Source organism: Chionomys nivalis, chromosome 3, assembly GCF_950005125.1.
Source record: "Chionomys nivalis chromosome 3, mChiNiv1.1, whole genome shotgun sequence".
NCBI classification, from domain to species: Eukaryota; Metazoa; Chordata; class Mammalia; order Rodentia; family Cricetidae; genus Chionomys; species Chionomys nivalis.
In genome coordinates this window covers 38,436,763-38,461,854 of record NC_080088.1, presented here as the reverse complement: position 1 = coordinate 38,461,854, position 25,092 = coordinate 38,436,763, and the positions used below count along the sequence as shown (strand labels likewise).

General features: G+C 42.7%; 1 pseudogene; it reads left to right on the top strand.

The window, feature by feature from the left end:
- The first annotated feature begins 359 nt into the window (after positions 1-359).
- On the top strand, positions 360-6,819 carry LOC130872043 (uncharacterized; annotated as a pseudogene).
- The last annotated feature ends 18,273 nt before the right edge of the window (positions 6,820-25,092 follow it).

Sequence of the window (25,092 nt, the reverse complement as noted above, 5' to 3'; positions counted from 1 at the left end):
AATTCTAACCACAGTGATGCTTCTATTTCAACTGATTTTAAACCAAAACAAAAATAAAACAAACAAACAAACAAAAAACCCGAAACAAAACAAAACCTTGAAAGGCAATGTATTGTAGTGGTTAGGAGGACAATTTCTAGAGCCAGATTGCCTGGGTTCAGATTTTTATCTCCAATCCTGACAAGCTGTATCTTTGAGCACGTTACTAAAAGCCCCTTGTATTTTAATCTTCGTCTACAGCATAAAGCCAAAGGTTATTATAATACAGCTGACCTTGTAGGGTAAAAGTGAAAGACCCTACAGACCCCCTCCTCAGAACCCGCAGCTAGCAGGCTCCCCGGGAGAACGTCCTGTTTGCTTGAAAGATTCTCAGGATCAGCAGCTAGCCTGCTCTCGTGAGAGGAAAACAGGATATCTATAAGATAGGACATCTACAAAGCAGGATGACTTCAAAGTAGGATACCTATAAGATAAGAGCAGGATGTCTGCTGCCAGACATCCATGCTGGGAGAGGAAAACCATTCATGCCACCCCCCCCCCGCCTCATTCTGATAACCACGCTTCTGCTTCTGTAAATTGCTTTTTGCTGCCCTCTTTCCTATAAAAAGTCCTCCTCCCAGTCTACAGGCGCGCAAGTCCTCCGAAAGACTTTGCCGCCCGCAGGTACCTGTGTCTACCTAATAAACCTCTTGCAGTTTGCATCCGACTCGTGGTCTCGGCCTGGTCTGTGGGTCCGGGGTCTCCACCTGAGGGAAGGTCCCTACCGGGGGTCTTTCATTTGGTGCATTGGCCGGGAATTGAAGGCCCCCACCCAGGGACCACCGACCCACCATCGGGAGGTAAGCTGGCCAGCACCGATTTGTTAGTCTGTGTCTGCGTCGTTTCTGTGCTTTGTTAACTCTGTACACTCAGATCTGGGTGCTCTGTATCTGGCGGGCCCAGGAAGGAGCTGACGAGCTCGGACTTCCACCCCGCAGCCCTGGAAGACGTTCCAAGGGTGTCTGGAGCCCTGAATTAGGTGGCAGCTTTTTCCGGAGCTCAATCTGTATCCCAAAGTCTTGCTTTGCTGACTTGGGTCTGAATCTGGAGCCTTTTCGGTGCTCATCTGACGGGCCACATTCCAAAGGTGGCCGGAGCCTGATTTTTCACAGTCTCCGTCTGAAGTTTTGCTTTCGGTTTTGCGCCAAAGCCGTGCTGAGCGTCCATATTGTTTGTGTCTGATTGTTGGATTTTTGTGTTTAAATATGTTCTTTGTTTTTGTATATCTGTTTGTGCTCGAGTCTAAATCTGGTACCATGGGACAATCGTTAACAACCCCTCTTCACTTAAGAAGGGGGGAAAATTGGGGTTTTAACTGTTTCTCAGAGACTGGAACTGATGGTATTTAGTAACAACAATGTCTGTCATTGTACTCTTACTGGAATTGACCTGATGATATTTGTAACTGCTTATAGAAGTTGGAAAAGTTTGACACACCCTGTAAAATGTTGAGCCTCCTCCATATGCAGGATCAGATAGCCCAGAGGGACCTGAAGCGGCGATGGCCGAGGGGCCCCCACAAGAATCCCCGGCCCTCTCACCTATGGCTGGCCAACAGAGGGACAGACGCGAGCCGCCGCCTGATTCCACCTCCCACGCCCTTCCCCTCCGAGAGGGTCCGAATGGGCAGCAACAGTACTGGCCATTCTCAGCTTCTGATCTCTATAACTGGAAACAGCATAACCCTTCCTTTTCCAAAAACCCAGTGGCGCTGACTAATCTAATCGAGTCTATTTTAGTCACCCACCAGCCCACCTGGGATGATTGCCAGCAACTCTTGCAAGCCCTGCTGACCTCAGAGGAAGAGCAAAGAGTCTTTTTGGAGGCTCGGAGAAACGTTCCAGGCGACAACGGTCACCCAACCCTTTTGCCTAACGAAATTGACGAGGCCTTCCCTCTGACGCGACCTGATTGGGACTTCACCACAGCTGCAGGTAAGGGACACCTACGCCTCTATCGCCAGCTGCTTATAGCGGGTCTCCGAGGGGCAGCATGCCGCCCCACTAATGTGGCTCAGGTAAAGCAAGTGATACAAGGGAATGAGAAAACTCCCTCTGCCTTTTTAGAGAGGTTTAAGGAAGCATACAGAATGTATACTCCCTATGACCCGGGGAACCGGGGCAGGCCATTAGTGTTTCAATATCCTTTATTTGGCAGTCCAGTCCGGATATCAGAAGTAAATTACAGAGGCTGGAAGGTCTGCAGGGGTATACAATACAGGATCTGCTGAAGAGGCAAAGAAAGAGAGAAGGAAAGGAGAATTTACAAGTATATTCAGAGGAGCAACCAATAAATGAGGAAAGAGACATGAAACAGAATAAAGAATTAAGCAGGCTGCTGGCCACTGTAGTTCAAGGACAAGAAAGAGAGGGAGGTAGGCTGGGAGAAAGGAAGGGGGCCAAAATGGACAGGGACCAATGTGCTTATTGCAAAAAAAGAGGCTCTTGGACCAGGGCATTCTCATCCCCTGCCGGTCACCATGGAATACCCCCCTTTTACCAGTAAAGAAACCAGGGACTGGGGACTACCGGCCAGGGCAGGATTTGAGGGAGGTCAACAAAAGGGTGAAGGACATGCACCCCATGGTCCCCAACCCCTATAACTTATTGAGCACTCTGCCACCATCCCACGTTTGGTATACCATATTAGACTTAAAGGATGCCTTCTTCTGCTTGCGGCTGCATCCGGAGAGCCAGCCCCTTTTTGCCTTTGAATGGAAGGACCCAGATCTTGGTCTTTCGGGTCAATTGACCTGGACTAGGCTCCCCCAGGGATTCAAGAACAGCCCGACCCTCTTTGATGAGGCTCTGCACCGGGACCTGGCGACTTTCGGGTCCAGTACCCCACCCTGACATTGCTCCAATACGTTGATGACCTCCTTCTGGCGCCGCTTCAGAGAAAGAATGTCAGGAGGGCACAAAGTCCCTCCTACAGACATTGGGACAATTAGGATATCGGGTATCAGCCAGGAAGGCTCAGATGTGCCAGAAGCAAGTCATTTACCTAGGTTATCAATTAAAAGATGGACAGAGATGGCTGACCGAGGTGAGCAAACAGACTATCACTAACATCCCTGCCCCCCGGAACCCCCGCCAGCTGCGAGAGTTTCTGGGAACAGCGGGATTCTGCCGCCTCTGGATCCCAGGGTTTGCCGAGATGGCTGCACCCTTGTATCCTCTAACTAAACAAGGGACAATGTTTGATTGGGGAGAGGAACAGCAGAGGGCTTTCAAAAACATTAAGAAAGCCTTACCAGCCTCCCCTGCTTTAGGCCTCCCTGACATCACCAAACCCTTTGACTTGTTCGTGGATGAGAGACAGGGTTACGTCAAAGGGGTCCTAACTCAAAAACTGGGCCCTTGGAGGCGTCCTGTAGCTTATCTCTCAAAGAAACTCAACCCAGTTTCTTCAGGGTGGCCGCCCTGTCTGCGAATGGTAGCAGCTATTGCAGTCCTCACTAAAGACGCGGGTAAACTAACCCTGGGCCAGCCACTGACTATCCTGGCACCCCATGCGGTGGAAGCCTTGGTCAAGCAGCCTCCAGACCGCTGGCTCTCCAATGCCAGCATGACTTACTACCAAGCCCTGCTCCTGAATGCGGACCGGGTGCAATTCGGACCTGTGGTCGCTCTTAATCCCGCGACCTTGCTCCCCCTGCCTGAGGACCCGGAACACCACGACTGCCTCCAGATCCTCGCAGAAACACACGGGACCAGACCGGACCTGACGAATCAACCCCTCCGAGATGCTGACTATACTTGGTATACGGATGGCAGCAGTTTCCTGGCAAATGGGAAACGAAAGGCGGGGGCAGCAATGACAACAGAGACTGAGGTAGTTTGGGCAGAAGCCTTACCAGCAGGCACCTCCGCCCAGAGGGCTGAACTCATCGCTCTGACCTAGGCACTCCGGATGGCAGAAGGTAAGAGACTGAATGTTTATACGGATAGCCGATATGCATTCGCCACGGCTCACATACATGGGGAAATTTATTGAAGACGAGGGCTGCTGACCTCAGAAGGAAAGGAAATTAAAAACAAACTTGGGATACTGGCACTCCTGAAAGCCTTATTTTTGCCCCCAAAATTAAGTATTATGCACTGCCCTGGGCATCAAAAAGGCCATAGCCCTGAGGAAAAGGGAAATAGGCTGGCAGATAACGCTGCTCGAGAGATTGCTATAAAATCAACCAAGACCTCCCAAGCTCTCCCCTTGACGAACCCGGAAGAGGCCCAAGCCTCCAGTTCGCTACCCTATAGTAAAGAGGACATTGATCTCCTAAAGAAAATGGGGGCCACATATGACCCCGAAAAGCAACATTGGGTTTTCAAGGAAAAGATTGGTATGCCAACAAAACATACTTATAAAATAATAGACTACTTGCATAAATTGACTCATTTGGGGCCAAAGAAGATGAAAACCTTGTCGGACAGACAGGAGTCAGGCCAATACCTCCTGAACAGGGACAGAGCCCTGCAAAAAGTGACTGATGAATGCCAAGCCTGCGCTCAGGTAAATGCAGGCAGAACCAAGCTTGGTCCAGGAGTTCGGGCACGGAGACATTGTCCCGGAGTACATTGGGAGATCGACTTTACAGAGGTTAAGCCAGGTCTCTAGGGGTACAGATACCTCCTGGTGTTCATAGACACTTTTTCAGGATGGGTAGAAGCCTTTCCCACCAAAAACGAAACCTCAAAGGTGGTGACCAAAAAGCTCTTGGAAGAAATATTTCCCAGGTACGGAATGCCTCAAGTCTTGGCACCGATAATGGGCCCGCCTTCGTCTCCCAGGTAAGTCAGTAGGTGGCCAAACTCCTAGGGGTCGAATAGAAATTACATTGTGCGTATAGACCCCAAAGTTCAGGACAGGTAGAATGCATGAATAGAACAATTAAGGAGACCTTATCCAAATTAACGCTTGCAACTGGCACTAGAGACTGGGTGCTCCTCTTACCACTGGCCCTGTACAGGGCCCACAACACCCTGGGGCCTCATGGACTGACTCCTTTTGAAATCCTATATGGGGCTCCTCCCCATTTATAAATTTCTTTAATTCAAACATTGCCGATTTTGCTAACAGTCCTTCTCTGGAGGCTCATTTACAGGTGTCTACAGATTGTGCAGAGAGAGGTTTGGAGGCCACTCGCCGCTGCTTACCGAGACCAACTGAACCAGCCGGTGGAACCGCATCCCTTCCAGATAGGAGATACTGTTTGTGTCCGCAGACACCAGACCTAAAACTTGGAACCTCGGTGGAAAGGCCCTTACACTGTCCTTCTGACCCCCAATGGCACTAAAGGTTGACGGCATCACAGCCTGGATCCACGCCTCACACGTTAAGGCCGCCCATACAGCTGACAAAATGGAGCCCGCCGCAACCCCAGCATGGAGAGCCCAACGCACTCAAAACCCCTTAAAGATAAGGCTTACCCGTGGGGCCCTTGGATCATTATATGGGCCCTACTAAGACTGGGGATGGCGACATTCCCGGGATATGACTGCCATCACCCGGGGGGTGGAGGGGGACGACATGGGACCAGGAACAAAGACTTCTATGTTTGTCCAGGACAAAACACACAAAAGGGACATGGAGGGCCAGGGGACGGTTACTGTGCCCAATGGGGTTGTGAAACGACGGGGGAGGCTTACTGGAAACCCTCCTCCATCTGGGATCTAATCACGCTCAGACGAGGAACCACGCCTGGGTACTCGGGAAGGGGACCCTGGACTTGCGGGGGAAAAGCTTGTGGCCCTTGCTATGATATCGCTACCGCTACCAATGTCCAGGACGCCACCCCAGGAGGTAGATGCAACCCCTTAGTCTTAGATTATGGAGACCAGCCAATTTAGACAACTTCAGGCAGCCATGCATACTGATATCAAGGCACTGGAAGAATCGGTTAGCGCACTTGAAGAGTCATTAACCCCCCCTCTCAGAGGTAGCCCTACAAAACAGGAGGGGGCTAGACATGTTGTTTTTACAAGAGGGAGGGTTATGCGCAGCACTCAAAGAGGAATGTTGTTTCTATGCGAACCACACTATGACAAAGCTTAGAGAGAGGTAAAGACAGACACAAAAGCTGCTCGAATCACAACAGGGATGGTTCAAAGGGTGGTTTAATAAGTCTCCCTGGTTTACGACTCTATTGTCTCCTCTGATGGGTCCCTTGATTGATTGTCCTCCTTCTGATACTCCTGTTTGGGCCCTGCATCTTAAACCGCTTGGTCCAGTTTATGAAAGACAGGCTGTCAGTTATTCAGGCCCTAGTGCTGACCCATCAGTATCATATGGTACAACAACAAGAAACCGAGGTTCCCTAACTGCTTAGAGTAAAAGATTTAACTCTGTGATAAAAGAAAAGGGGGGAATGAAAGACCCTACAGACCCCCTCCTCAGAACCCGCAGCTAGCAGGCTCCCCGGGAGAACGTCCTGTTTGCTTGAAAGATTCTCAGGATCAGCAGCTAGCCTGCTCTCGTGAGAGGAAAACAGGATATCTATAAGATAGGACATCTACAAAGCAGGATGACTTCAAAGTAGGATACCTATAAGATAAGAGCAGGATGTCTGCTGCCAGACATCCATGCTGGGAGAGGAAAACCATTCATGCCACCCCCCCCCGCCTCATTCTGATAACCACGCTTCTGCTTCTGTAAATTGCTTTTTGCTGCCCTCTTTCCTATAAAAAGTCCTCCTCCCAGTCTACAGGCGCGCAAGTCCTCCGAAAGACTTTGCCGCCCGCAGGTACCTGTGTCTACCTAATAAACCTCTTGCAGTTTGCATCCGACTCGTGGTCTCGGCCTGGTCTGTGGGTCCGGGGTCTCCACCTGAGGGAAGGTCCCTACCAGGGGTCTTTCAAAAGGGATAACTGGAGCAGAAAACCAATCAATCACTGAGCACCCTGACTCAGAACCCAGGGCCAGTGAAAGAAACACACCCTGTATTTGAGACCTGGAACAAGGAGAGAAACGTCTTTATCTCCGAACCCAGTACTAAAGACAAGTGCCCTGGCTCTGAAACTAGTGTCAAAGAAACACACTTTGTTCCTAGAATTAGAGTCAGTGAAAGAAATATGCCCTGGTCCTAAGATTAGAGTCAAAAAGCTAAAAAGAATCAGTGAAAGAAATACGGTTTGGCCATGAAGTCAGAGCCATCTCTGCCCCTGACCAGCTAACCTGACCAATCCCTGAGCAGGGAAAAACTAACCAATCCCCCTTCTCCCCGGGAAAACTCCACCCCTAAGAAGCCCTATATAAGCCTCTCCACCCCTTCAGTTAAGAGCTGCCTTTAATTCCTCCCTGGCAGAGGCAACCACTCTCCTGTATTCCTCCTTCCCAAATAAATCTCTTTCTCAAGAGTCTTGGGTGACGATCATTCGATCATTCGTTGGTGCAGAGCAGAAGAGCCTGGCTGGAATGTTCCTTAGGATGCTGAGCTGAAAATCCCTGCTGAGATGCTCCCTAGGGGACCTCAGCAAGGCAGAGCAGAACAGAAGAACTTTGCTAGGAAAAGTAACAACTTTTCACTACATTTCTGCAGGGGGCTTCCCTCTAGTAGAGTGTTAGCAGAAGAACCATCTGGGTCAGAGAAGAAGCAGATAGCTTTGCTAGGATGCTCCCATAAGGGAACAGCTGTAACGGCTCTCCAGGATAAGAACAAAATCCCTGTATCCTGCGGGGAGACCATCCCTCATCCCACCAGGTAACCTGGCTTCCCTATAGTCAGGACACCTTTCCTTCAGGGTTGAGTATCTCATTGCAGCTCCAGCCTCCAGAGCTGTCCTATTGTGGCTCCCTTGCCCCAGAGCTGTCCCACTGTGGCTCTACCCCCTCCAGAGTGATCCTATTGCCGCTCAACACCCTTACCCCAGAGCTGTCCTATTGCGGTTCTAAGTATATCCTGGTTTCCCAATAAGTCAGGATTTCCCAGCACCACTACTGTACCACATTCCCATACATACCTCACTGAAATGTTAAACATTAACTGAGGTATAAACTTTTCAACAATAAGTCTTTATATGTTGTCTATAAATTCTTTCAATTCTTCCCAATGAAAGCTTAATATGTAACTTATCAGGTACTTGCCTTCTATCTTCATCTGCTTTTTAGATTGGATGGGAAGACAAGGATGGAGCATCAGGTGAGGGACTTCTCATCACATGGTTCCATGAGGGAGAAAGGAAGGGCAACAGAGGCTTAGGAAGCCGAACTCACTTTTCTATAACAGCACCAATCTCATCCAGAGTGAGAAAGTCTCATGGTATAAGCTTTTCTTGAAAGTCTCACTGAAATACTGTTGCATTGGCAATTGCACTTGAATGAGTCTGGGCAGAAAAAGCTGTATAAAAGATAACACTTCACATGCATTGTATCTTTTCAACCTAAAAATTCCTGAGGACGTGTTGCATGGAGAGCAGGCCCTTGTTCCATCCTGGCCACCCAGCTAGCTTACACCCGAAATAACCACACAGAAACTGTATTAATTAAATCACTGCCTGGCCCATTATCTCTAGCTTCTTATTGGCTAACTCTCACAACTTGATTTAACCCATTTCTATTAATCTGTATATCACCACGAGGTTGTGGCTTACCAGGAAAGATTCAGCATGTCTGATTCTGGCGGCTCCATGGCGGCTCTCTCCCTCTGCTTTCTTTCTCCCAGAATTCAGTTCTGTCTTCTCCGCCTACCTAAGTTCTGTCCTATCAACTAGGCCAAGGTTTCTTTATTCATTATCCTGTGAAAGCAACACACAAACAGAAGGAACTCCTACCCCAAGGAAGGGCCAACTTTACAACAGATAGACGCAGTTTGTCAAAAAGAAAACATCCCCTTGATTGCGTGGGTAGTACTTGATATGGGACTGATTCCAATTTCTAGGTTTAAATGTAATTATGTGATGCTTTAGGTCAGCTCACAAAGCATTAGGTTTCATCTCTGCATCTTCCTCTCGGCCATTGTTCTTTGCTAGCATTCACGCCTAAGCTTTTCAGTTTCACCTGTCTGACCTTGGATAAGCTACTTGCTTTATTCCAGAGTCATGCTGGCAGCTTGGTGGGCTTCCAACTCTTTATCACCTGGAGCTAGTACTCTTGAGTTTCTGATCAGCACGCAGAGTCTGCAAATTACCCAAGTATAGCAGCTGAGACAGCAGTTTTGATGGCTGCAAGAATGAGTATGAAATGAACCCTTGTCCTCCTCTCTTGAGATCGGTCCCAGCTGTGGTTTTGACTGTATGCAAACAAGAAGGTTTCTACTTCATTCAAAGGCAAATAAATGAGTGCATATGGGTGTCATCTTGTGTCACAGTGAGGTTCCTCCAGAAACCTGAATGTGGCTCAGGGGTATATGGGGAAATTGGAAGTACCATTTATATCAGAAGTCAGAGATAAATTTTAGAAATTTAATAAATATTGAATTCTGAGAATAATTTTTGGCAGTGAAGTCTTGCCCTGTACCATTTGAACTTGAAAAAAAATTCTGTAGTTTTTTTTGTATGTGTGTGTTTGTACACGTGTGCATGCTTGCTTTCATGACACGATTCCTGTAGCTCACAGAAGTTCAACTTTTTCGACAACACTTTGTGTTGATTTCTTTGGAGCTCTTACATGGAATTCTTATGCATTACAAGTGTTGAAGGAAAAAGGAAACTCTAAAACTACTTGAAGATTTGAATTACTCTTATCTAAAATGTAGTTAAGAGATTTCTAAAACAGCAAAAGGAATTAATTAAAACCTTCCATAAAAATCCACTGAGCAGCTAAAAATAAAAAGCACTGTAGAGAATAAATAATAGAACCCTTCAGATTAATGAGTAAATCCTTCCAACTCCTACACTGTAAAGTATCCTGAAGGAACATATAATTACATCATGATTACTATTATTACAACTTAACAAGCCATTAATCTTTTGTTCTATACAAAATATACATATTAAATTTAAATGTATATAAATGTATTTAAATGCCATCATATCCATGGGCTCTACATTTTGTGATTGCTAGTCTGGAGTTTGACTCCTGTTTCTTCTTCTTTTTTCTTATTTTAAGTTATTCATGAAGGAGCTATTTTAAATGGAAGATGCTTCCACCTTTCATTCAGAGAAGTATCTTATTAATGACTGATATTTGCACCTCTGTGAAGGCCATCCTGAGCAGTTTCACTTTGAGGCAATCTTTCAAATCATTGGAGTTGGTGAGCTCCTTCTAAGACTCTTCTTGCTTCCTCTTTCAGAGCCATGCCTCCCTCTGCAGACTGCCCTCCACTGAAGGACTTGTTCTGATGTTCTCTAAATAGCATTCGGCTTCATATGAGTGCTGCTCAGAGCGTAGGAAACTCAGTCTCTGACTGTTGTTTCTCCACCTTCTCTTCCTTTTCATCTCAGATAGTCTTTTCTTTACATTGTTCTGCGCTAGAACCCTTTCTTGTTATTACTAGAAAAGGAAAGAATAGGGATACAGTTTCTTACCTGTTCTACCACCAAATCACCTCTATACTCTTCCTTTTGTTTATTTCCATGTTAACTGGGCATCCTCCTTCTTAAGCAGAATCATCTATTTTTCTACCAGATCTCTGCTTTTGCTTAGCTTACACCTTGTCTTGAAATTATCCCATTTATCTCTAGAATGAACTCTTGCATTCCTACTGAATCTTTCTAAGAGCATATAAACATACAGCAATATGTTTCACTTGAAGCAACAAACATCCACACATGTGTGCATGCCTCCGTGCTTTGATTCCCTTTCTCTTCCATCTTTCCTTATTTCTTGACTTTTTTCTTTTAATATAAAACAAATTTCCTGGAAGGACTGCCTATTTTTTTGATCTCTACTTATTTTTCATTTCTTCTTGGAGTCATTCTAGAGTGGGTTTAGTTGTCTTCATCACGTCACTAAAGGTGTCTTTGCTAGAGACGTTGGCATTTTAGAATCCTGTGATCAATTCTCAATGCTCATTTTGACATCTTAGGTCATTTTGAAATATTCTTTCAACACTTGAATTTCAGGTGTTCTTCTCAGGATTCTCTACTTGTGTTTCTCTGTGTAGCTGTTGGACAAAAGTCATTGTTGGTTTTTCATCCTTTACTGCTCATTGCACTGAGATCCTCTAGAGTTTCTTAGACCTTATCAGGTCTCCAGTTTAATTTACTTTTCAGGTCATCTGATTGTATACATATGTTTTAAACACTATCCATCTGTATCTCCAAGTTCCACTTCTTCTCTGAACTCCACACACATCTATCAACTACTTCCTTCATTTCCATATGAAAGACCAACATGCAGTTTACATGCAATATGAGCGAGACAAATTCTGATCTTTCCTTTGTTATCGGTTAGTTCTTGAGTAACTGAAGTCCCAATTCCACCCAGGATGGTTACAGCATTACTGAGGTCTTTATTTCTAAAGAGTCTAATTTAATCTTGAGCTTGTTGCTTCTAACTTTTAGAATCTTCCCCTAGTTGAAACTTTTTTCATAGTTTCTAATGTCATTTTCCTAGGTCAAGCCCCAGTGGGTTTCCTCTTTAGCCTTCCCTTTAGACATCTATTCATACAACAAACACCTACGAGGCAGCTACCATGTATCTGTGCTGCTTCCTGTGGTGAGTTGTGAACTGAAGCAAACTGGGCAAAAACCCTTGCTCTAGGCGATTTCAGCCCTGCTCTGGAGAGATTCTTCCTTAAATGCCTCCCTGGTTGTTTTTTGTTCCCTCTCCACTTTCCCATTCATTCTCTGCTTAGCAGTTACAAGAATCTTTGGGAAACCTCCAAGCAAGATGATGTTACTTGTGTTCAAAGCCCTCTAGTGTCTTCTCTGACCTCACCATCATCACTAGCCTTCTTTTATTCCAACCACACACAAACACGCTCAGCTCCTTCCAGCTTCCTGGACTTTGTACATACTGTTCTGCTTGCTTAGAAAGTTCTTCCCATGATTTCTGTCCCTTGTACTTTTACTTCATTAGAAATCTATTTAAATAGCATTCCAGAGTGTCCACAATCACTCTTTCTTTAAAAACTGTCACTATTCTCTATCTCTTGACTTTCTGTTGTGGCAGTCTCTCCTTATCAAGATCCCCCTGCAAACACCTAGTGAACGCTTTATACTACAAGAAGTATCAAACCACACAAATACCTTTTCTCCTATACCTACAAACCAGTGGTAGAGATCAGCTTACAAATTGGGCATAGTAAAGGATTAACAAATGCTACTAATAGAACAATTATACATAATACCCACCCTGCAATGAAAAATGGCAAGTCATTTTTACTTCTTTGGGTTTCATTTTCTGCACAGTGAAAAGTCAATGGTGAGACTTATAGTTGTAATTCTACCACTCTCAAATCTTGTGAATGTAATATCTTCACAATAGTTATAATTCATTTGATGAGAAGAGGACTAATATGTACCCTCACCCCAAGAACTGCTGGAATGGAAATGTGGGAGTTTTCTTTCTCTATATCCTGCCAATGCGGACATCCCCACCAGGAGGGGAGTCACAACATTTGCATCTGCATAAACATTCCAGTCAAGAACTTTCCTAAGGTGCTTACTGAAAGGAAGAAGCCAGAGTGGGAAATACCACAAGGGAAGAGATTCAATGCCACTTTGATCAGGAAGGTTATTACATTTGTTTTAGATCTTAATGCATACCCACTTAGGTCTGCAATCACTTATGATATGTTAGACAAAAGTCCTAGTGGGAAAAAATAGCGTGTGTGCACGACTCCATCTGTCTGAGCCTTTGCCAGAAACATTTATGAATCACTTGTCTCCTGATAGACAACTTGCTTTCTTAGTTTGCAATCATATTTCTCACAGATGTTGCCTTTGAATTAACCATTGTCTCAGTTCTGAATATTTTCTTGATTCGAGACTGTAGTATAGGCAAATTCCACCTATCTTCAAGACTGGCAGTAATTGTCCAATAATGAAGGAAGAGGATATTTGAGGCAAGCCAAGGAGTTGGGATCCAGGATAAAGGACAAACACTTCTGCACAAGTTTGGTATTTCTCAAGTTCTGGCATCAGGGATGTTTACTTGCAGGTTATGCAAAGTCTCAGCTTGGGTCCTGGAAAAAATGAGCTGGAGACTTTGCCTGAAAGGAGTTTCTTGCTAATTTCTGAGGACATCTTGCTTTTATTAGGACATAGCTGTTGTCATGTGTTCTGTCTTGAGAAATGAGGATTTCATTCACTGTACAGAATGCATACCTAATGTGGCTTTTATTTTCTACCAATTGACAGTCTCCTATGCACAAACCCACTTTTCGACACACTTTTTATAGCTGACATATTGCTGAGAAATGTAGGAAGGTAAGTAGGTTTTGTTCTGGCCATATTTGGAAGTTACCTTCCTGACACAGAAATATATTTATTTTTCTCTTTTGGAGTCATTTTGCCATTTGCGTGATCGATTTTTTGATTGTTCATCAACTTCAAGTAGAGTTTTCTTCCTCTCTCTCTCTCTCTCTTTTTTTTAGAGATAAAATATTTATTTCAAGGACCTGTAAGCTAATTTGTATTGCTTAATGATACCATATCTGAAGGACCAACAGCATTTTTCAATTCAGATACATGAACTCAGAGTCAAATGCAAAATTTAATTTCCTTTCTAGAGGAGCTGGTGAAAGCCTATTGTGAAAAGGTTATGAGAAAAAGCTTATCTCAGAATTGCAGCTGAGATTCAAGTCATTTAAGACGTGAAGCATTTGGCAACAGAAAGATGGCTGTCATTAAATAGGAAACTCAGTGCATTAGTTCTGGGCTAAGATAAAAATACTTTAGCTGTCATTGTTTCTTAAAGGAGCAACACAGGAAGACAGAAGAAAGTTGAAAAAGAGTAGCTTTACCCCAAATGGTGGAGTATGTTTTTTTTTTCCACTTAAAATAAGGGAGTTATAAACATTTTATGACTGGGTTAAGTACACCAAAGAGAGGTACACTTGGCTAGTAATTGTCATTTAGGGAAGTCTGTAGTCCTTTAATACATTTGAGTAAGAAGTGAACAGAACTTTATTTTATGGTCGCAGAAAAACAATTGTTCTTTTCTTACCATATCATTAGCAGACTGAAGTCCACAACTTAGTGGAATCATTACCAAACTTGTATTCTTAATAATGTATTGACTTTTGGAAATAAGGGTTAGAGATGGGTCGCAGAGGCATTCCTGGCCTGGGCTTCCTTAAGCCTCGGGAGATGAAAAAAAACTGCTGGAGATATGTACAGTCTAGTGTTTAGGAAACCATTATTTTTGGAAGCTGCAAAAACCCTAATCCTCTCAAGTAGTTCTACTACCTGCCCTCCCCAGTAGTTATTACCATGCTAGATGGTTCTGACAGCATGTTTATGTTTTCTGAACTCCTCGCAGTGTGATGGTGTTTCTTTTCTTGGTATGAAAGGACACACCCCCAAAGATACCCTCAAACTTCCCCCAACATATTTTCTCATAAGTATGCCTTTTCTTTGCCCACCTCGCTCTCTTTAATGATGCATGCACACTTGGCTTATACGATCTTTTTTGTTTTTCTCCTTTGGTTGTGAGGAAAGAGGGTGCACATTCATGGTCATGGAGCAGAGACTGAGGGAAGCCTACATTTAACGCTGGGTAGTTAACAGACACCTTTATAGTACATGTTCAGGAGGTAGTCATTAAACACTTGCTGGGTAGAAGCACACGTAGACAAAGACTGACTGGGTTAGAATAACCATGGTGGTTTGGAAGCCAAGAGTCTTAGAAAGGCTACCCGACACTGTCAGACTTTATGACACAGGCTTTTAGCAATGACACTGTTTGTTTGATGAGTAGCGGGTTTGGAAGTGAATGTTTAACATTTAACTTCAAGCATGGAGAGATGACAGCCCGAGTGCAATTCGCAAAATGCCAAGATTTGCAAATATCTTTGCCTATTGCATATTTGCTTTATTTTGGGAAGAGGCTGCAAACGGAGCTTTCTTCTCATGCTCCCTTTCTTGCCTCATTTCTGTCTAGAGGAAGCTGATATGAAACGAATTGGAAACTTTAGCATTCTCTCTGCTCTTTGTTAACTATTATTAAAACAATATGGAAAGAGCTCTAGACTGCGACTCATAAACCCGAGTCTAGTCGCCAATCAACCACATTTTCCCATCTGTAAAACAGAAATAATATCAGTTGCGTAGGGTGGTAGTGAAGATTAAATGAGATGGTGCACATCAAACCTCGGGTACAGGGCTTTTCAAATACTAAGTAGCCACAAGTGGGGCTGGCCATAGGGATGGTGGTGGCAAAAAGGATAAAGGTGAGGGACACTGAGATACTTAGTATGTCTTAATAGTTTCTTTTTTAGCTACCTTGAATAATGACTGGAAAGAGCATAAAGACATCAGAAAACTTACTCAAAAGTATCTGCAAGCTACTTAATGGTAATGTGTGACGCGAATTGTGCCTAAGTCCTGAGACCCCCAAGAAGATCACCACGGATCCACACACTTCCGAATGCAAAAGCAAGGTTTAGTTTGTTATGTGTGGGCTAGCACGGGTCCTCTGCCTCGCAGTCTGGCACAGCAGATGGAGGGAGAAGGACCCCCACCTGCTATTGCAAAGGGTTTTTATAGAAAGACCAAAACCACAAAGCAGTCACAAGATTACAATTTCAAAGTACCAAATTATTTATCCTATATCACAATTGGCTACAGATTAGGTAAAGTTTAGCTGTTATTCTCTAATAGGCTGTCACTGCTTAGGGGGTTTTCTTCAATCCTGGCAACTGTCACCTGGTCAGTATTCAGGACAACTGCTGACCCTTTGCTAACATAGGGTCTGCCTGGAGACTTATCTGATTGGTCCATTATTACTCAACTGATAGGGGAAGTTAGGTGGTCAGCATCTTGTCAGCAGTTTTGTGTAGCTTGTTTTTTCTTTCCCATTAGTTAATATTTACCCTAAAAGGGGGCTAGTGACCCCCGGCTTTCCTCAGGGATGGGGGTGAAGTTCAAAGTTCCACAAGGTCCCAACAGAAAAATGGAATCTTTTTCGGCCTCTCCGAATGATAGGACTGATGGCAGCAGCCAGTCGGGGTAAGCATCAATGTGTGTCACTATAATCCCTCCAAAACAGCAATCAGTTCTGCTCTCCTTTGCTGTCTGTTTCCTTGCTGGGAGTCGAGCTTCAGGAGGCAGAATGGAGCTGAAATAAGCCAACAAAACAATCATCAAGTAGTTTATTTTTCTAGCCTTGGAGTATCACTTTCAAAACCTGAGAATTTCGTTCCACATTTCACAGACTCTTTTACCTACCCTGTCATGGGTGCCAAGAAAGTTGTTGATTTAGCTTTCTGTTTGTGAAAAGGAACACCGAAGTGGGCACAAGCAGGCAGTCCTGAAGTGAGACTGATAAGCTTGCTACAAACTTGCAAGTCACTGCTTCTGGGTTTGTTTTGTTTTAAAAACACAAAAGACTCTCAGCTGGTTTATTCTTATCACAGGCCGCAGTGAGCTTCCAGACTGCTGTGTTGCATCCTTCACAAATTCATTACATTCTGTTAGCCCTGTAGTCAGTGCTTTCTGCCAGGGATCTTCAGGCTGACAAGGGTTCAAACCTTAGTTAACCTTCCTGGCTTAATTCCACCGAAGAAAGATGCTATGGAAATTTCTCTGGATAGTCTCAGCACCTTCTATAACCTCAGAACTCTTCTATCACATCAGATTGGACTTAATTGAATTCCCCTTTCTTTCCCCTTTCACTGGCAGCACTCATACAAAATGAATTCATGGAAAAAGTCAGGGGGGAAAAGGTAAGAATTTGAATTCGAATTTGGATTACTTAGGATTCATCACCAGTCTCTGAAGGCTTTGCAGCCTCCCCTGTTCAATCTTAGAGGCCGACTGTATGTATGCTTGACAGCTGGCCAGTAGAAGACACTAAGTTAGCCTCAGCCGTTTGACAAGGAGGAAGCAGATAATTCAGTCAGTGGTGTTCATTTGCTCTAAGTGTTGTGCTCACTGAGTTTTTCTGTAGCTCCCTTGTTAGGTTTTAGCAGCAAGCACTTGCCAGCAATCAGTATAATCAGTGTTGGCAAAACACAGATGTTAATGCCTTTTAATCAGCTAGGCTTTTGGAGAACTTGGGCCGAAGCCTGGAATAATCCTGCTTAGCCCTACAATGAATGAATGGTGTACAGGCTTTACAAATTTTCATTTTAATTAATGATGGCGATAGAAACGACATTCATGTTCACAGTGATAGAGAAACCGCAAAGTCATGTGTTGTGTGGGCATGTGGGAGTGTGTCCTGACCTCTCCACATGTTTCACATTCTCAACTGGCTTATTATATTCCCTTCTGGCTTCTGTATTATTTAGCAATAAGCCTGGAGCAAGACAATGATACCAAGTGCAAGTGGAGCAAATAAATCATACCACTGTGAAAAACGAGCTGTTAATAGTTCCTTACGACAGTCCACACTTCCTAGACACCCTTATGTGAACCGGACTGACCAATTCCCTTTCATAACCCTGGCCCCTTTGGCTGTGGGCCTAGTGTCCTTCCTTCCTTTCCTTTCACTGCGTCCTGGGAGGAACTATGGGATCTGATGTCCTGAGATAGAAGGTGAAGATATTTCTACTGCTAGCATATCTGGGTCAAAATTGTTAAACCTTGGAACTTAGACATCTAGTAAAACTAAAAAATACCACTTTGCCTCTTGACTCTGCGAAAAAATGTGTTTAGTGATCAAAAGGAATAATAAAAATGATTTATCAAATGTAAAACAGCACTGCATTTTAAGAGCAATGCTCAGCTAAGAAAAAAAATCCTTAATTAGTATATTTGAAATTTTAGAATCTCTCGATATAAATGGTTGTGAATACCCTAAAATCTTTTCTATGGGTAGGCGACGATGATAATGATACATCTGTGAGAACATTAATTTCATCGGGATGTTTTTGTCTAGTTTTTGCTTAAGCATTTTTGCTGGCATTTTTCCTTCATACCTCTGCAGACTCTCTGCATGTCACCTCTGCCTGCTAAGTTGTCTTGCTGGCCCCATGATTCATTCTTCTAACTTTAACATACACATATGATGGTAATATGACACATTGCTGCTCCTCTTGGCATTTTTCTCCTTTGTAGAGATTCAATATTTCGTCTTTTGTTTAGGATCAGTTGTAGTTTCTGAAGGTGTCCAGCTGAAACTGGCCATTTAGTTTGCCAGGTAATATCAGTTCTTGGTTTATTAGGATTTGGACAAATGTGTGTGTGTGTGTGTGTGTGTTTTGTATTTTAATAAATAAAGCTTGCCTGAGGATCAAAAAAGTAAACAGCCACACTGCCAGCTTTTCAGAACAGGCAGGCAGCAAGGACACACACCTTTAATCCCAGTAACCACACTAGTTTGCCATAGAAACCAGGCAGTAGTGGTGCACACCCTTAATCCCAGAACTAGAGAGGATTACAAAACAGGAGGAGACAGCTTCAAGCTCAGTCTCATTCTGAGATTCCTGGAGGCAGGATCGCCCTTTCACACTGAGGTCGAGATATGTGCCAGTGACTGACTACTCTGTTTTTTTGGTCTGTAGGTTGAACCCCAATATCTATCTCTGAGTTTTTATTAATCATGCTTCATATATATTTAGTGTATATATTTTTATATTTATCATATATATTATTTTCCTATTTCCTCTGAAAGGTTAGTATCTTGACCTTGGATTCGAAGAACCTGAGTTCATCTTCTGGTTCTCTTAAATGTGTGGTGTGACTTACCACCTTGGAGCTTCAAGCTTATCTCATCAATAAAATGAGGAGAACATCAGAGACAGCATCTCACAGTGCAAAAAAAAAAAAAAAAGGGGGGGGGAGAAAAATCTCACACAAAGAGCTTAGTGCAAGATTTAGCACACTGCATGAATGGTAGACATTATATTTAATTAGAGTAATTTTAGATCATTACTAATAAAAGCTTAACTGCTTTTCTACCCCAATCAATATGACTCCTCTTTCTTCAACCTCAAATCAGGTTGGAGTTCACCCTGTGCAGGGAGACTCTGGAATGTCTGTTCTGAGTCAGGAAGAGTTGATGGCTAATGTGTCAGAGGTATTTCTCACACCACTGACTTACTTAGCCACTTACAGAAAGTGCTTCTAAGAAGGTTAGAAACTTAAAAGCAAATTACCCAGCTAAAGGATGTGAGAATTGTTGTGGTTCTCACTGACATAGGAAAAGGATGAGCAGAATCAACATAGTTGTAACACGAGGGCCAGCTTGTTGGGGTTTCTGTCCTGCCTAGTACCCCACAGCTGGCGAGCCCCAAAGAAAATCACACAGAGATCTCCATAAGTTATAAAACTGATTGGCCCATTAGCTCAGTCTTCTTATTAGTTCTTATAGCTTATATTAACCCATTATTCTTATCTATGTTAGCCACATGGCTCAGTACCTTTCTCAGCTGGGTATATCACATCTTGCTTCTTTGGTGATCTGGGCAGGAATGCGGGAAGAGCTTCCTTCTTCCCAGAATTCTCCTGTTCTCATCGCCCCGCCTTTACTTCCTGTCTGATTGAACCACCTATACTTCCTGCCTGGCCAATCAGTGTTTATTTAAAACATGATTGGCAAAATACAGACAATTCTCCCACACCACACAGTTATTCTGGTTTATGAGTTCTAAAAAACAACACTATCTGGAGTATCCATGGAAAAGGATATGAAATTCTAGATAATATCCTGCTAGAAAAGCCTGGAGAAGTACTTCTCGTAATTATCAGTAGTGACAATAATATTAAATTGATGGCATAATGAATACATTTATATAACAAGCTATGATTAAGGTTATATTAAAAGGTAGAAGTTAATGGTCATTCCTAATAATTAACACAACTGACTATATAATAGTTAAAAGAGAAAGTAGACAATTCTTTTCTTTGTCTTTTTATTACTGAATTATAAGCTGCAAAGCTGTAAAAACATTACATATAGGCATTAGAAATGTCACTGAATCTCTCTTACTAATAATTTTATTCTATGAGATTGGACTTTCTATTAAAATACTATAGTTAGAAATGTTTATGATATTAATTTACAATAATAAACTTGATGTAGTCATGCTTCACAGGCTTTCCATCACTGATTTTCACAACTTGAAGGAGACTTTTGAGAAGCTGGTCCTGAGTCTTCTTTGTGAACATCAGAGTTGTGTGGCTGAGAAGGGACTTGCTGAATGATGCATACAGGAATGCAAAGTGGCATTATGATCAATTTTTATAGAGTTCACCCTGGAGTTCAAACAAAACCAAAGATCATGGCCAACAGGTGAACTTAGTGATTTTAATTAAACACTGGGTCCTGGAGAATTCTTTTTATCGTAAGAGAGTAAGATAACACAAGGAAAGTGATGACAGGATATGCACTCAGGTTGCCACAAGTCAATGGCACAATTACAATGAATCAAACTATCATAAAATGATCAAGGTCCCATGTTGAACTGTGCTAGTGTAAACTACACAGAGCCCAGAACACGTGATGTCAGGTTCACAGTCAGGCACTGTATTTGTATCTTTAAGCAGAGTCAATTCTAGAGTTATTATCAAAGGCCGGGACAATGCAGTCTGGTCACCAGACAACACAGGACAGTGGAAAATGACTGACTATACACAGAAGTCCTTGGTTTTAGTTTCAACTTTGTCTTTTGATAGTTGTGTGGTTATGGCTAAATATTTTGCATTCTTTCCTATCCCAACGTCTTGATTTGAGAAACCAGTGGATGGACCTAGATTATCTGTAAGCCCCCCTGCCCCTTTTAACTCTAAAAATAGGATTTGTTAGTTCTGACAGGTACTCTCAACTTTCTCTGTCTCTGCTTCTGTCTTCTCCTTTCTCACTCTTGTGTCCAACAAAATCCAAACTTTCACTGGTAAAGTGTTTAAAAATATGATGTTTAATGTTATTTTGTACATAACTGTTTTTATTTAGACAATGAAGAAACACTACCATTCCTCAGATCAAGCGGTTGATAGATATGGTGTTGTCTGTATGTCTCGAGGCTGTAGTTTTGTAGGAATATTATTTTTTTTTACTACTTAGGATGCAGAGAAATTGGACACAAGAATTCAGCCCAATTACCAGAAGATTTTATTTTCATTGAATTGATACTTTTCTAGTTTCTTTCTTTCTTTCTTTCTTTCTTTCTTTCTTTCTTTCTTTTTTTTTTTTTTAAAAAAAAACCTTAAACTACCCTTCTGCAAAAAATATAATTTAGGGCAAATGTCCCAGAGATGAGGTAAATTTAATCATTTTCCTTCTGGATGAGAGACACTGATCCATTTTTTACTTTCTGGTGTAGTCTTCAATAGGAGTGGTTATCCTGCTTCATAGACTATATTTTTCAAAATGGTATTGGCAGTAATAACAGTATTATAAAAATATATCCATCAAAACAAATATCTCTAATGAATAGTTGGTCCTGCTGTCTGATGTGGTACAGCAAGGCTGAGGCTCTAGGGGATGATTCAAAGATGCCTCTGGGCCCTCAAAGGAAGCCTGTCTTCCTATCCACGGAGCCTGGAAAGAGAAAGTGGATGTTTACAGATACTGGCGTGAACAAAGACTAGTACCTAAGATTCAGATGCACTTACTTTCCACTTTTTAAATGTCCTATCATGTAGAATGCACAGAAGGCAATAGGACCAATTGTCAGCTAAGAATCTAAAACAGGTAAGCCTGTGTGTGTTCAAGATGGAGTTCTACAATTTTCTGTTCCTGAGACGTGTGACATTTCTCATTTCTATCATATAGATGATGATTGAAATTTCTCATTTCTATCATATAGATTGTAGATGGTGGCTTCTGTGGGGGTTTGCATTAATTTAATACACATAAAAATTTACAATAGTCCCTGGCATATAGCAGGGACTCATAAATTGTTATATACTATTAATGTATAAAAATTTTCACCCAAGACAAATACATTAGGGAAGAATTACCTTATATTTCTGTTAAAGTAAATGACTTCATTTTTCTTTCCTTTTGGTGTTGAATTGAACCTTTGTAAAGGGTGAAAAACATGATCTAATTTTGGTAAGCAATTAATTAGGTGGAGTCTGTTTTAATGACTTTCCTGGATGTCACTTTTGTCTGTGGGTTTCAGGCTCCTTATGCAAAAAAAAAAAAATACAGAACAGATATTGTGAGGCTGAGCTAATGGTGTCCCAGAACACCAAAAGCCTCGATTGGTGGTTCCAAAGATTTTCCTCAGCAATCTAAGAGTGCCAAGAACGAGTGGGCCAAGACAGGGAGTTATGGCTCTCTGAAAATCCAGAAGGAGCAGCTCCCAGTCTGCACTTGACATGTTTGAGGGTTTAGAAGACTGGTTTGTGGTAGTGCTAAATCCCCAGTGTGTTCTGTGTTCCCAGGGAAGAAAACCAATAACAACAGAGCTCGCCGCTCTACCATTTTCTAAATGGGCTTTCTTGCAAGTGGGGCTCTGGGAGGAATCTCACAACTTTCTGCCGCTTTGTGTCTAACGGGTAAGCGGGTAAGCAAAGAGAGCTGCTCCCATTCTGGCTTTGTGGGTTCACAGACAGGGGCGGGGAAGGGCTGTTGTGGGGGAGCCTGTGCCTGTGCTTTTCCTTTCTGCTGCCATTCCAGAGCTTGCTTCTAGGCAGTGTAGCTGTATGCAGCTTGGCAGCCGTCAAACTTCAGGTCACATTTAAGTTAAATTTCTGAGTGTTACCTGTCTGGGGGTTGGCCACAGAATATTTCTTACCCATCTCTTATTTTCAAGGAGGACACAATGGGGAGTGACAAGGTAACAACTGAAATGGGGCGAGGTACCCGCACCCCGTGTTGTGTCTCAAAGAATGACACACCTATGCTTCACGTTTCCAAGCCTCACCTCCAGCTCCGCAGATTGTTGTGTCTGAATTTGCTAACAGCATTCTTGTTCTTTTCAGTAGATTTTCATGTAACTAGGATAAATAATTGTTAATAATTCTTTTTTAAAATTTTTTTATTTATTTCTTTATTAAAGATTTCTGCCTCCTCCCTGCCACCGCCTCCCATTTCCCTCCTTCTCCCCCAATCAAGTCCCCCTCCCTCCGTGAGCCCTAAGAGCAATCAGGGTTCCCTGCCCTGTGGGAAGTCCAAGGACCACCCACCTTCATCCAGGTCTAGTAAGTTGAGCATCCAAACTGCCTAGGCTCCCACAAAGCCAGTACGTGCATTAGGATCAAAAACCCATTGCCATTATTCTTGAGTTCTCAGTAGTCCTCATTGTCCGCTATGTTCAGCGAGTCCGGTTTTATCCCATGCTTTTTCAGACCCAAACCAGCTGGCCTTGGTAAGTTCCCGATAGAACATCCCCATTGTCTCAGAGTGTGGGTGCACCCCTCGCGGTCCTGGCTCAGCCGTTAAAGGCTAGGCTCACAACCAAAAATATAAGTGTTAATAATTCTTTAGGGACCCGATGGCTGTTTTCGGCAGGTTTTTGCAATCAAGTCTTTTGAAAATGTTCTGTTTGATGAATATTGGTGCTCTAGTGATCTAACCACATTTTTGAAGTTCAAAATAGCCTAGGCTTCATCCTCCAAAATGCAGTAATTCATATTCAATAATCCCTTTACCCTCTTTAGTTCATCTTTGATGTTCATTTTAATATTTTCAGGTCTCGTTCATTATTAGAATGGGTTCCTGCAGCTTGTCAGCTTCCCCAACACAGGAAGATGGAAAGACTTGAGTTAATACTTGCCTTAGCTTTGAAAGTGTAATATTATGGTTTGGGCATCCTTACCTTTTGAGTACCCAGTGTTCTCTAATTCAGTCTATAGTGCCTGAACTATCATATATAAGTAATTGGGACCATAATGCATTAATAACTGGAATCTAGGGGAATTACTTTATATCACCAAAATAGCTGGCAAGAAGTGAAAAAAATGATCCTCAGTGTGAATTTCTTGTTTTATCCTATAGGTGATAAAATTTGAGTTAGAAGAGCTTTTTAAATGAAAACAATGTTTTTTGACAGTTTTAAATTATCTATTTAGCTAGCTAGCTAGCTATCATCTATCTATCTACCTACCTATCTATATACTTGCTAATCTACCTGCCTATCTTATACACATAATGTATAGGACTTTGGAAATGATCAAAAGAGAGATTTGCTTTAATGAGATAAAGTGTATCTGAAGAAAATATTTATAAGGTAAATAAGGAAGCATAACTTTTAATAAATTCAGTGACAGTATAATAAGGTAGATGGGTATAAAAGGGTACTGTGTCATAAAGCTAATTAATGATCTAAAACTAATCCTAATGATGGATAAGTTCTAAGTGATCAATACATATTTTATCCCTTCCTCAAGGAGAGAGGGAGAAATGCTTCATCAAGGGATGTTAGTCAGGCAGATTAGATCAAGAATGTTTTGAGAATGGCATGAGAACTAAGATTGGAAAAACATAGACTGTGTACAAGATCAAATTGCCAGTGGGCTTGGAAAGGCAGGGAGACAGCTGAGGAAGGACAGTTGCTTCCTGCATAGATTGCAAAATAATTAAATCTTCCTTCTGGTTCGGAAGCCCAGGGAACCACAACTCTGTGGTTTCTTTGGGACTATGCTATGTCTATACTTCAAGCATGAGATTCTATTAGCATTGTAAAGATGTAGACCTCTCTGAGTGGGTTGAGTTCCACCCCCTTTGTTCATTAACCTTCATCTAAGTTTAGTATGATTCTAAAAATGCACAAATAGCTGAGTTTCTGCTCATTTTAGTATGATGTAAAGAAAGTACAACTCTCAAATGTCATTTTGCGCACTGGTACATTGAAGATTGAAATGTGGAGAATGTTTGAGTCATAACCACAGCTTATGGTTATTTTTCAATTTCCTTTCTGTTAACGTGGCCATTAATGTGCTGTGATAAAACATGCAGTTCTATGGTTGAGTGTGGCTTCTTCTTATTAAAGAGGCCATGGTGTTTGAATATGTCTCCAGCTCTGTGACACATCCCCTCCCTACCCTTCATTCCTGCCTTGTCTCCTACTACATGTACAAACACTGCCCGTGATAAGATAGACTGCCTTGTTCTTTG